Raw genomic sequence first — 13,423 nt, 5'->3', positions numbered from 1 at the left:
GGATGGGTAACAAATTATAAATAATAACTAACTCTATTGGAATAAAACAAGCAGACAATTCTGCTGCAGTCTTATAAACCAAAGCCTTTGGGAGAGATTTTCGGCTCTTGCATGGTAACACAAGCATCTTTGTAAGATACAAAGAGCAAAATTATACTATATGTAATCTCTCTCACACACACACACACACACACACGGCCAGATTCTGATCACAGTTATACCACTGCAAATCTAAAGTAACTCTAGATAGACATGGGTGGGTGTAAATGTAATTGAAATCTACCCCAGAAATTGACACACAGTTGTACAACAGAAAGCTAAGTTTTGGGGAGACAAGGAAATTCCACTGGGAAAAAAAATCAACAATATTTGAAACATAAAGAACCAATCTCTCACTTTAGTAGCAGCTAGAGGTTCTGCTGCAAATCACTGGAAGAAAAAAATCCTCAAGCAACATGTAGGTATAACAAAATTTGGGAAATATCAAAGATGGAAAAAATATTTTAAAAAACTCTAAATGTGTAAAGACATCTTGAAATGTGGGGACTTTTTATGAAATCCATATTTTAAAAAAGGCCTCCCAGATAGTCAAGCTCACACAGTTCAACTCATGCTTTGTTTACTCTTAATGACGAATAGATAGCAATTATTAAGTTCAGTTTACAGAGTGGTAGCCGTGTTAGTCTGTATCAGCAAAAAAAAAGTGGAGTACTTGTGGCACCTTAGAGACTAACAGATTTATTTGGGCATAACCTTTTGTGGGCTAAAACCCACTTCATCAGATGAATGCAGTGGAAAATAAAGTAGGAAGATATATATACACACAGAGAACATGAAAAAATGGGTGTTGCCACACCAGCTGTAACCAGACTAATCAATTAAGGTGGGTTATTATTAGCAGGAGAAAAAAAACTTTTGTAGTGATAATCAGGATGGCCCATTTTCCCATGCTAATGTTTCCCCTACTGTTGCTCACACTTTCTTGTCAACTGTTTGAAATGGGCCATCCTGATTATCACTACAACCATTTTTTTTTCCTCCTGCTGATAATAGCCCACCTTAATTGATTAGTTTCATTACAGTTGGTGTGGCAACACCCATTTTTTCCATGTTCTCTGTGTATATATATCTTCCTACTGTATTTTCCACTGCATGCATCTGATGAAGTGGGGTTTAGCCCACGAAAGCTTATGCCGAAATAAATTTGTTAGTCGCTAAGGTGCCACAAGTACTCCTCATTTTTTAAGTTCAGTTTCGTGCATTTCCTTTTTTCTGCAATCATTATTATTATTTACACGATAAACTCAATCAAATAAGCTACATAAGCATTTGTAAGACACCTGTCTCCAAAGTCTTTAAGTGCAAAATAATACACAAATATATATTAGTACCATCATAAATACAGAGTCAATAGTAAAGTATATATTAAGGAGAAGGCTGTATTTTTACAGAAGTTTCTGGCAATAGTATGAATCAGAAGAACTAGGCAGTTGTGTGCATGTGTAATGTACTGTACAGAGAAGCAATGTATAAATATGTATCATCTGCATCTTTCACTTGTGTACCTTGCCATGGGGCAGCCAGGCTCTGTACTGCTAGCCAGAGGTTGGGTCTGAGTCTGCAGTGAGCTATAGTAGTAAGTCAGTGCTCATCAATGTTAACGTCAGGTCATCAGTTTATACCCAATTCAAACAATGACTGACTGGCTAACCCAGCTACGTCCTCAGTGTGTTTCTATGCAGTCATACATCAATCTTTCCTGTATTCACGGAAGAATAAGCAGAGCCCCTTCCAGACTGTCAAGCCAATTACCTATTGAAATGGTGCAAAGCTATTTCCAGATTCTCAAGAGCAAAACTGAGCACCTATAAATCTGCTCCTCGTTAACCTCTCCTCACATCCTGGGACAGAGTGACTCTCACTGCATTAACTCTGACACCAGTGGGGGCCATCAGAAACAAACCTGCAGGCCTATGTGGCTAAAATAGAGGCTTTCCAAGTCAAATGAATTCTGCATGAGGGGACATTGTCTAAGAGGCAGATAGAGAATTTAGCCCTGCAGCTTATGTTGACTTGAATATCAGGAGTAGGTGTGCTCTCTACTTACTAGAGAAGGGGTGTCCACATCACAGATGCCAATATCACAATGAGCATTAGCAACTCCCCCATGCCGGCAATCTCAGCAGAGAGGCCAGGAAATGAATTCACCAGGGAGTTAACTAACCAGTTATCCCAAAAGGAGGTAGCAGGATATATTTGTAGATCTTGATTCTTAGGTGCCCCTTAGCATAGTATGAGTCCCTCACAAACATTAAAGGGATTATCTTCATGACACACCTGTGAGATAGGAGAGTATTATCCCTATTTTACAGATGGTGAACTGAGGCAAAAGAGAGATAAGCGACGTTTCCAAGGGAACTGAAGTCAGGTCACCAGTGTCTCAGACCAGTGCCTTAATTATAAGATTGTCCTCCTTTTCCCTCACCAGAAGTTAGCACAAGGGGCTGGGAGTCAAGAGCACAGGTTCTATTCCTAGCTGTGCTGTGTGACTTTTGGGCCAATCACTTAAATGTCACATGCCTCAGTTGCTCACTGATAACAATGGCATCTGTTTGAAAACACTTATGAAACCCAGACGAAAGGCAGTATATCAGTGCAAATTATTATTACGAAGGGGGTTCTTCCACATAAGGGGTAAGGCACCATAACGGGGCAGCGTTGGGAGAGTTACACTACTGCTGCCCATGTGGTATCTGCTTAGTAGAGAAGTAGAGAATGCCCCTCTCTAGAACTCTCAATCCAGCCCCTTTAGTTCAAACGCTTTATTGAATATTTATAAAATGCAAATACACAAACTTCTGCATAGACAACAATTAGAAAAAGATACTGGATATATTTATAATGTAGTTTAACAAGATCTAAGGTACATGAATATTTATGGTGCACTAAGAAAATTAATGGAAACATTCCAGCTACTGTATTAAGAAATGGACCCAAATGCTTCCTATGTGGCAGCATCCAGTCTCTCAAACACATACAGACTCAAGATAGACCTACCCAGATATCTACCCAGAGATGAGAGGAGTCTTTCCAGTGCCAAAGGAAATTTTTAATCACAGCTGCTATTAAGATATTTATAATCTGGCACCTTTCACCAGTAATAAATTCACATGGAAATTGTAAAAGGAAGATGATTTAAAAGAAAGAGAGAGAGAGAGTCTTAAATATGACGTGAGTGGCCAAGACATCACTCAGTGGTTTAAGCCTTTGAAAGCTTCCTGTGAACACTGAGCTCAGGCCTCAGCTAGCCTACTTCTTAACATCTCCTGTACAGCAATACACATTTTATCTCCTTGACTCGGTCAATGAAAATGCCACCTTGTTCTGCAACCAAATTCCTCCTTTGCTTCCCTGACTGAAGGCAGAAGAAATTGACAAAGCATTAAACAAAGATAATGTCAAAACACAATCCTGCTCTGCTTGGATGGGGCAGGAGTAGATAACTCAATAGGTGTTTTTCATATCCAGCTTTGATGAGAAGCCTGGCAGGCTGGTTCCTGATAATAGTACCTGCAGCTATTAAAGAAGAGTTCTCTTTGAACAGCAATACAGTATTCGAAAAATCCAGTTTAGGAAGCCATAAGAACCAGCGATGGAAACAAACAAGGAGGGAGAATTTCATTACAGATACAAGACTCCTACAATTTTTCATTTTTACCTGTTTTTCCCTTCACTGAATTCCACCTGCCTGAATTGATTACATCCTAACTACCTGACTTCAGTGGGGACACCAGAATACCCAGACTGATGAACTAGACAGATTCAAATTTGCAAATTCTTATCCAAATTTCACAATTGTCAAATTTAATCCCATCTGAATTTATAACCTGAAATTCAGCCTAGCTCTAGTCAGATGGTAGAGACAGAATGGAGAAGACAACCCAGCTATTGTTATTTATATTTAGCTATTCCCATCAATACACCAGAACACTTTCACCCTTCGTATCCCATTATATATTCCGCAGAGCCGAGTGAATGATTTGCAATTGATCATTTAGATGAATTTCACAAGTAAACTTATTTGCTAGAATATTCACAGGAAGCAGAGCCAGAAAGGAGGGGAAAACACAGCCTCCAATAGTGGTAGGGAGAGCAAACTCCTAAGTAGCTTTAAGCTGGCGCTTGATATGTTTATGAATAGGATTATGTTATGGGGTAGCCTGCTATAGCAGGCGACTGGACCTGATGACCCAAGAGATCCCTTCCACTCCTGTGTCCTGTGTAAACGAAACAGAATCTTTTGGGAAGTTCATGACAGTTTAACATATTTGGGATTAAAAGTACATTTTTTTTTATTGGGCCACTTACTGATTCCAACGCACATCGGCGGCACAAAGAACACAGTGGTTGTTACTGGCAAAAATAAGGATTTGCCTACTTTTTGCACATTGGTATCAAAGACAGATGCTGGCCCCCTACCCCACATAAAATAGCAAGCAACTGGTGACTATGCAGGGACTTGGAATATACTGACACTTTAGTGGTGACTGCTGCCACACAAGGTGGATTTCTTGGTGGTACTGGAAGCAAAGAGTATCCAAAATCATCCCAGAAAGCCTATTCTCATGACTTTCTCACCCAGATTTGCCAAAACAAGAGATGGTGACGGTTTGGAAAAGCAGCCAAAAGGTTGGGAACTGTTCGGAACAAAACCTCATTAGGTTTGGAGGTTCAAGTCAGTAATGCCCAAGTTGCAAATATCATTGCTTACATTAATCGGGCTACTGCCACTATATGGCTATTATTATTATGTCTTAGTTGTATTATCATATTGCCTAGGAGCCCCATTCATGGAGTAGGACCCGATGGTGCAAGGTGCTGCACAAACACAGAATAAAAAGATGGTCCCCACCTCAAAGAGTTTACAATCTAAGTATCTGTGCATTTGACATGTCTTAAATTAGCTTACTACCAGTCCCAAAGGGTAGACAAAAAAAAAAAAAAAGGAGACAGTCTTTATTCCAATGATCTTACTAACTAAATACTGATTGGCACTTGGCATTTCAGCCAGAGGTCTATACACAGCAGGTGCAGGGAAGAGAACATAGTTGTCAGGTGCTCTAGCTGGCCCACTGGACTAGGAAGGCCCATTCTGCACTAGTTGGAGATTTTGATGGCTTTCAAGGTTAATCTAAGATATAGCCTATTGCAGCAGCCAAGTCACTAGATAACCAAGGTGTAGGGTCACTAGAACAAGATCCAAATTGCAGGTGTGGGGTGCAATTTCATTGTTGGCTATGGATTAAACACCTTTGCGCCCCCTGCCCCTGAGAGTTTTCTGTCCCTTATAAGGAGGCCATGGACACTAACAGACATTAATGATGTTCAGTCTCCCCAGATTGTTCTCAGACTCACTTTCCCTGCTTTGTATTCCTTGCAATCACTGCTTCAGTGCTCCAAAGCCAGCACAAATATAAAACACATATATTCAGATTTGATACTATTACAGTGGCAGCCCAAAAGCTTTTAAGCCATTAAACCTGCCCTGATGATCTCTTTATAGTTTTATTTACTGCATACACTCTAATGAAAGGATGTCAAAGCCGTGTTATCTGGGCAATTCACATTTGCCATACACACAGCATGCAGATCACAGGCTCTGGTACTAGATTGCAGAAGGACGGATTTTTATTAATGAGAGTAACTCTGCACAACTGGGATTCTGTGTGTATGTAAGTAAGTGTGTCCGTCCGTCTGTCTGTCTGTGTGAAACAGAGAGAGAAAGGAAGAAGTGAGGGGGAATGAACCGAATCAAGGAGCTTTTACAGCAAAACTGAGAGGAGCTTTAAAATTAAAAAAAAAAAAGAAATCAAGAGAGAAAACAACATGAAACAAGAAATAGTTTCCTCAGTGTGGAACTTGCAGAGAAGCAAATGGCAACCACATTTCATTTCCTCTCCTCAGCTGAAAGCAGAGGTAGACTTCCCTGTCTCCAGCCTGCTTTGAGTAAACAGTGTATCCTCTGATACTGTTCCCTCTCCTCTTCCAATCTGCTTTAACCCTGTCAGCCCTCATCTGTTTCTAAAGCACCGTCTGCTGATAGATCTCAAAGCACCTGGGAAACATTAATGAATGTAGCCTCACATGGCAGGCACAGAAGTATTGCAGTCCCCATTTTTCAGATGAAGAAAGTGGGGGGACAGAGAGGTTCACTGACTATGGTCACACTAAAAGTGAGAAGCACAGAAGAGAAACCAGGTGTCCTTACGTCCAGTCTTTTGTCTGATCCACTAGACCACTCCTCCTCCCTGGTTATTCAAACATCTTAGTGTTGCACAAAGCAAGCTCAAACAAACCACAACAGCAAATTGCAGCCAGGAGAGCCTTCAATTTACATTTAAAAAGAGTGAATCTGTCACCTGACTGGATCTCTCTGGGGAAGAGAAGAACAAGGCATGTCAACTCCTACATTCTGAAGTGCACATGACAGGGATAGATTAATTAGTAACAGACCCTTATAGGAGGGCAAAGAAGGGAGTTTTGCCATTGACTTCAATGGGAGCAGAATCAGGGCCTAGGTGCTAATTCAGAGTTTTGATCTTTGCAGTGCGAAGACCACACTGGATCAGAGTGGTGGAGGCGGTGACTGTGGTGGTGGATATAATTAAAAGAGGACGTACGGAGCACAAACTCCACTCCTGAAAGTAAATCGACCCTGTACAGACATTCTTAAAAGAAGTTGTACTCATTGCTCTAACTCCAGTCCCACTTATTTTTTTCCACATTTTAAATATTTTAAATTCAACGTGTTAATTATACCATTGAAATAACATTTTTTTTCCTTTCCCAGCAACGGGTACAGATAGACATTAAGTTGCTGACAGCTCAATCTCATTTTGTCTGCCTAGGGATGAGGAAACTGCAAAGCAAGACAATGAGGATGTACTTTTTGAGAGAGCAATTTTTCTGCTCCATGCTAATGATAGCCAGGTGAGTGATTTGTGGAGTAAAGACACCACTCTGTGGCTAAAATGCAAGTGTACAATTTCTGATCTCAGTTGATTTCCACCAAGGGCAAGAATTCAAACACAGGTATGTACACATTAGGAATTATCCCTCTTCTCAGAAAGTCCCAACTATATATATAAAATGATGGGGTCTAAATAAGCTGTTACCACTCAAGAAAGAGATCTTGGAGTCATTGTGGATAGTTCTCTGAAAACATCCACTCAATGTGCAGCAGCAGCCAAAAAAACGAACAGAATGCTGGGAATAATTAAGAAAGGGATAGATAATAGGACAGAAAATATCATGTTGCCTCTATATAAATCCATGATGTGCCCCCATCTTGAATACTGTGGAAGATGTGGTCGCCCCATCTCAAAAAAGATATATTGAAATTGGAAAAGGTTCAGAAAAGGGCAACAAAAATGATTAGCGGTATGGAACGGCTTCCGTATGAGGAGAGATTAATAAGACTGGGACTTTACAGCTTGGAAAAGAGATAGCTAAAAGGAGATATGATTGAGGTCTATGAAATCATGACTGGTGTAGAGAAAGTAGATAAGGAAGTGTTGTTTACTACTTCTCGTAACACAAGAATTAGGGGTCACCAAATGAAGTTAATAGGCAGCAGGTTTAAAACAAATAAAAGGAAGTATTTCTTCACATAACGCACAGTCAACCTGTGGAACTCCTTGCCAGAGGATGTTGTGAAGGCCAAGACCATAACAGGGTTCAAAAAAGAACTAGATAAATTCATGGAGGAAAGGTCCATCAATGGCTATTAGCCAGGATGGGCAGGAATGGTGTCCCTAGCCTCTGTTTGCCAGAAGCTGGAAATGAGCAACAGGGGATGGATCACTTGATGATTACCTGTTCTGTTCATTCCCTCTAGGGCACCTGGCATGGCCACTCTCAGAAGACAGGATACTGGGCTAGATGGACCTTTGGTCTGACTCAGTAGGGCCATTCTTATGTTCTTATGTTCTTGGCCTGTTCTTTTGAACAATGAACACAGAAATTTCTAGAGCTTTCTGGCCTTGAAAATGTAAACTGATCAACCACTGCTTTTGACCTTTGAATCCCACATCCATCAATGCTCAGTTCTGGATGTGTGCTCAGAGCCATTCTCCACTATGAGGAGGCTAGCTGTCATTGATGGTCCCACAGCTGCTTGCTGACTGGCTGTCTCCTCTAGTGAACAGATACTGTGGCATCTGGCCGGGAGGGGCACAGTGTAGTATCTTAGGGGGCAGCCTGGACTCATGGATTACACAAGGGATTCACCCAAGTCTGACACCAACTCCCTTAGCAACCTCCCTCAAGTCACTGAACCAGCCTGCCTTCATTTCCCCATTTTTAAAGTGCTACTGTTTCTGTGCTCGCATTCACCTGAATGCAAACGAAATGCTCCAGCAGCTGGTAGCCTAGTGACCTCCACCTTATTTGAGTGATCATCCTTTGTGTCTGTGTGGGGAGCGGGGGAATGTTTTTAAACCTTGGTGGCTATGCAGAGACCCCAACACAGGCAGCTGGGCTCCATTTCAACTACAGGAGGGTCAGGGAGAGATGGTGTCAGGGTTCCTTCCCCACTCTGAACAGATGTGGTACAGATGTGGGGACCTGCATGAAAGACCCCCTAAGCTTATTCTTACCAGCCTAGGTTAAAAACTTCCCCAAGGTACAAACTTTGCCTTGTCCTTGAACAGTATGCTGCCTCCACCAAGCGTTTTAAACAAAGAACAGGAAAAGAGACCACTTGGAGACGTCTTCCCCCAAAATATCCCCCAAAGCCCTACACCCCCTGTCATAAATATAAAGGAACACCTTTAAATCCCTCCTGGCCAGAGGAAAAACCTTTTCACCTGTAAAGGGTTAAGAAGCTAAGATAACCTCACTGGCACCTGACCAAAATGACCAATGAGGAGACAAGATACTTTCAAAGCTGGAGGGAGGGTGGGGGGGACAAAGGGTCCTCTCTGTCTGTGTGATGCTTTTGCCGGGACCAGAGCAGGAATGCAGGTCAGAACTCCTGTAAAGAGTTAGTAAGCAATCTAGTTAGATATGCGTTAGATTCTGTTTTGTTTAAATGGCTGATAAAATAGCTGTGCTGAATGGAATGGATATTCCTGTTTTTGTGTCTTTTTGTAACTTAAGGTTTTGCCTAGGGGGATTCTCTATGTTTTGAATCTGATTACCCTGTAAGGTATTTACCATCCTGATTTTACAGAGGTGATTCTTTTACTTTTTCTTCAATTAAAATTCTTCTTTTAAGAACCTGATTGCTTTTTCATTGTTCTTAGGATCGAAGGGTTTGGGTCTGTGTTCACCTATGCAAATTGGTGAGGATTTTTATCAAGCCTTCCCCAGGAAAGGGGTGTAGGGTTTGGGGAGGATTTTGGGGGGAAAGATGTTCCCAAGCGGGCTTTTTCCCTGTTATATATTTGTAGACGCTTGGTGGTGACAGCAATAAAGTCCAAAGGCAAAAGGTAAAATAGTTTGTACCTTGGGGAAGTTTTAACCTAAGCTGGTAAAAATAAGCTTAGTGGGTTTTCATGCAGGTCCCCACATCTGTACCCTAGAGTTCAGAGTGGGGAAGGAACCTTGACACCCCCTTTCCTGGGGAAGGCTTGATAATAATCCTCACCAATTTGTACAGGTGAACACAGACCCAAACCCTTCGATCTTAAGAACAATGAAAAAGCAATCAGGTTCTTAAAAGAAGAATTTTAATGAAAGAAAGGTAAAAGAAACACCTCTGTAAAATCAGGATGGAAAATACTTTACAAGGTATTCAGATTTAGAACACAGAGGATCCCCCTCTGGGCAAAACCTTAAAGTTACAGAAAACAGGAATAAACCTCCCTCTTAACACAGGGAAAATTCACATAAAACAAAAGATAAACTAATCCGCCTTGCCTGGCTTACCTATACTGGTTGCAATATTGGAGACTTGGATTAGGATGGGTTGGAGAAGATGGATTTCTGTCTGGCCTCTCTCAGTCCCAAGAGAGAACAACCACTTAAACAAAGAGCACAAAACAAAAGCTTCCCCCCTCCCCGAAGATTTGAAAGTATCTCGTCCCCTTATTGGTCATTTGGGTCAGATGCCAGCTAGGTTAGCTGAGCTTCTTAACCCTTTACAGGTAACAGGATGTTGCCTCTTGCCAGGAGGGATTTTATAGCACTGTATATAGAAAGGTGGTTACCCTTCCCTTTATATTTATGACAGATGGTCTAAGATCCCCCGCTCTCCTTATATATAGTCAGCTATGTTTGGCTGCATTCCCCGCTTCGCAAACTCCAGAAACAATCCAAAACGCCACTTCCATTGAGTGGTGTTATTACATGGACAGAAGTCAGATACATAGAGGGCAGGGGCTGAAAAACTGTTTTCACAGGCTCATCCAAATCTGTTAAGACTGACTCTTTATAACCAGTAAGTCAGGGAGGTTTGGAAGAAGTTGTGAGAGGGAGCAATAGCTGTCCCAATAGTCCACAGATCTATTAATTCTGGCCCTTTGAACTCAGAGGGAGGCCTGGGCTCAATGAGTTCAGAGCCCTGGCCAAAATACACAGTGTGAAAAGCTCAGAGTGATAGGACAGTGTCAGCCCTGGAGGACTTAGAATTTGTGTCGTTAAGAGCCAGAACTTTCAACTGCATTGATGCACGATGCCAGTTGACTCAAGGGATAAGTGATCTGGTCCCTATGCCATGCTTTCAAAGTCTGCTCAAGTCGGGAGATTTCAGGTCAGATGTTTTCCCGATATTCCTGCCTGACGCGTAGGAGTGAGACTTTCAGATTTGCTGCCAGAGCATAGGCAGAGCTGTACGGAAGAGGCCCTCGGCAGGAGCGTTAGTGTCAATGAATGGCGATTACTGAAGCAGTACAGGATGCTCGGAGTGGGAACTCTTCTGAGGTCTGGTGATGGATCGATGATCCAGAGAACAAGCTGCCATTCTGCATGCTGTCCACAGCAGCTGAGCGACATTACAACTAATGGGCTTGTTGCAAACTGTGGGGATGGGAAATTATGCTGTTGCTCCTGTCTCAAAGGAGGAGACAGTCTGATCTGTGTCTAGCTCGGAATAAAGTCCTTGGTATTTGGTTTTTTTTACCATCATTTTCTGCAGGAGTTATTCCTCTTAGAACAGAAACTGAAGCAGACGTTAACTCAAGACAACCAGGTGTTAAAAATGTATGGCCTAGTTTTGAAGAGGCACTGAACACCTGCAGCTCTGACCTGACTTCAATGGTAGATGAAAGTGTTCCGCATTTCACAGGATCACACCCTAAAACGCATGCCAGTATTATTGAGATGCAACACTCTACCACAATATTGCCCAGTGAATTTAACAACCAGCACATACCCCAGTTTCTGTGTCTTTGCTTGCTTATAGGGTTTACTCTGGCTTTCATCTTTGCAATGTCTCAGGACACAGCATTCTGGGAGGTAGGGACATATCTTATCCCCATCCTAGAGATAGGAAAACTGAGGCACAAATTTCCTGCATCTTTTGGGGAGGGCTAAGAAGGAGTGGGGTTCAATGGAAAAACTGAAAAATAACATACAATTATTTTTTAAACTGAAAATTTTCACTGAAAACTGAAAAAAATGTACAAAAATCAATTAACTTTTAGCCGCTGGTTTTTCACAGAAATTTTTTGTTTTGGTTGAAAAGTCATTTTTCTTTGAGAAAACATTTTGACAAAATATTTTCAGCCACCTCTGCTTTCCCACATGCATTACATACACTCACTGTAACTTATCCACTCCATACTCACTGCATCACACATACACTCTGCAATGTTTTTGTATTAGCAGTTTTAAGGAAAATTCTTTTAGTTATTAAATGCATTTCCAAACCTATAAAAGGCTGCACCATTTCATCTTTCAGACATGGAAGGAGGAAGGTGATTCCAATCAAATAGACCAGGGATTGGCAACCTTTGGCACACGGCCCATCAGGGAAATCCGCTGGTGGGCCGGGCCAGTTTGTTTACCTGCAGCATATGCAGGTTCGGCAGCCCCCATTGGCCTGGAACGGCGAACTGTGGCCACTGGGAGCTGCGATCGGCCAAACCTGCGGACGCTGCAGGTAAACAAACTGGCCCAGCCTGCCAGCGGATTTCCCCGATGGGCTGCGTGCCAAAGGTTTCCGATGCCTGAAATACACTAAAATTAGTTCGTCCCCTAACTTATTCAGGACTGGACAACATGACACCCAGAAATGTGCTCCTCCCATGTAAACAGACCCACTCTATAGCCTTCAAATTAAAAATATAAGAACTGCCATACTGAGTCAGACCAATGGCCATCTAGTCCAGTAGCCTGTCTCCAAGAGTGGCTAGTACAAGAGCTTCAGAGGGAATGTACAGAACAGGGCAATTTTTGAGAGATACACGTCTCTCTTCCCCTCCTAGTTTCTGGCAGCCAGAGGTTTAGGGTCACCCCACACACCAGGTTACATCCCTGATGATCCTGGCTAATAGTCATTCCATTTCTCCTGCAGGAAGGGAGGTTCTTTTTCTCAGGAACTCAATGCATCCAATAGGACATGCTTTGCAAGCTGGGGGATTTTAAAAGATCCTGTCTGGTGCTTCTGAGTGTTCATCAGAATGGAAATTATAGAGGAAACAGCTGCCAGGACAGCTGCAGATTCCAGCATCCTTGAAGGGGTTAATCATCACCAAGGGTCATGTTGATGAGAAGTTTGTTAATGAAAACTGCTGAAGTTTTTGTACCAAGAAATCCCAATGAACTGGAGACACCTAGAGAAATTAATTAGATTCCCCCCCCCACTTTTATATAGTGCAGTACAGAGAGATTCCCCTCCCACCTCCACCGCGCCCCACTCACCATTTTGACCTGTGGTATATTCTTGAGCTTATCCCAATGGAACTCCCCTAAACTAGGCTATCCTTAGTTCTCTCAGAGATTCTGAAAGTATTGCTTTGTCAGTATTCAGGGGGAAGAGCCAGTTTTGTTTTTTTATTAAGGCGATGACCCCAACATGCATGAGTTCAAAGCTCCTCCAAAGTAGATCATTGTTGTTTCATGTTTGGGTCCAGGGTTTTTGTGACAATTAGAGTTTGATGACCTTTCTGAACCTCTAAGGCAATCACACTGGAGTGAAGCCTGCTGTTACAGCTGAGAGCTGTTTCAATCAGCTAGCACAAAGAGGTAGGTCGTTCTAAGGCTGGTTGAAATTTTCCATCAAAATTGTTTGGTTGGTTGGTTGGTTAGATTTTTTTTAAAGAAAATTGTGGTTTTTTTCCCCAACAAAGTCGAATTTTTCACGAAGTGTTTGCTGCCCACAGAAAATGTCAAGTTTCATCCCCAACAAATGAAACCTTAGCAGGGTTTGGATAAAAACTGGAAAAAAATCAGCCAAAAGCTCTTTTCAGTTTTTGGCCGG

Source organism: Eretmochelys imbricata, chromosome 7 (genome assembly GCF_965152235.1).
Source record: "Eretmochelys imbricata isolate rEreImb1 chromosome 7, rEreImb1.hap1, whole genome shotgun sequence".
Lineage (NCBI taxonomy): Eukaryota > Metazoa > Chordata > Testudines > Cheloniidae > Eretmochelys > Eretmochelys imbricata.
Note: the sequence above shows the minus strand (reverse complement) of the source record.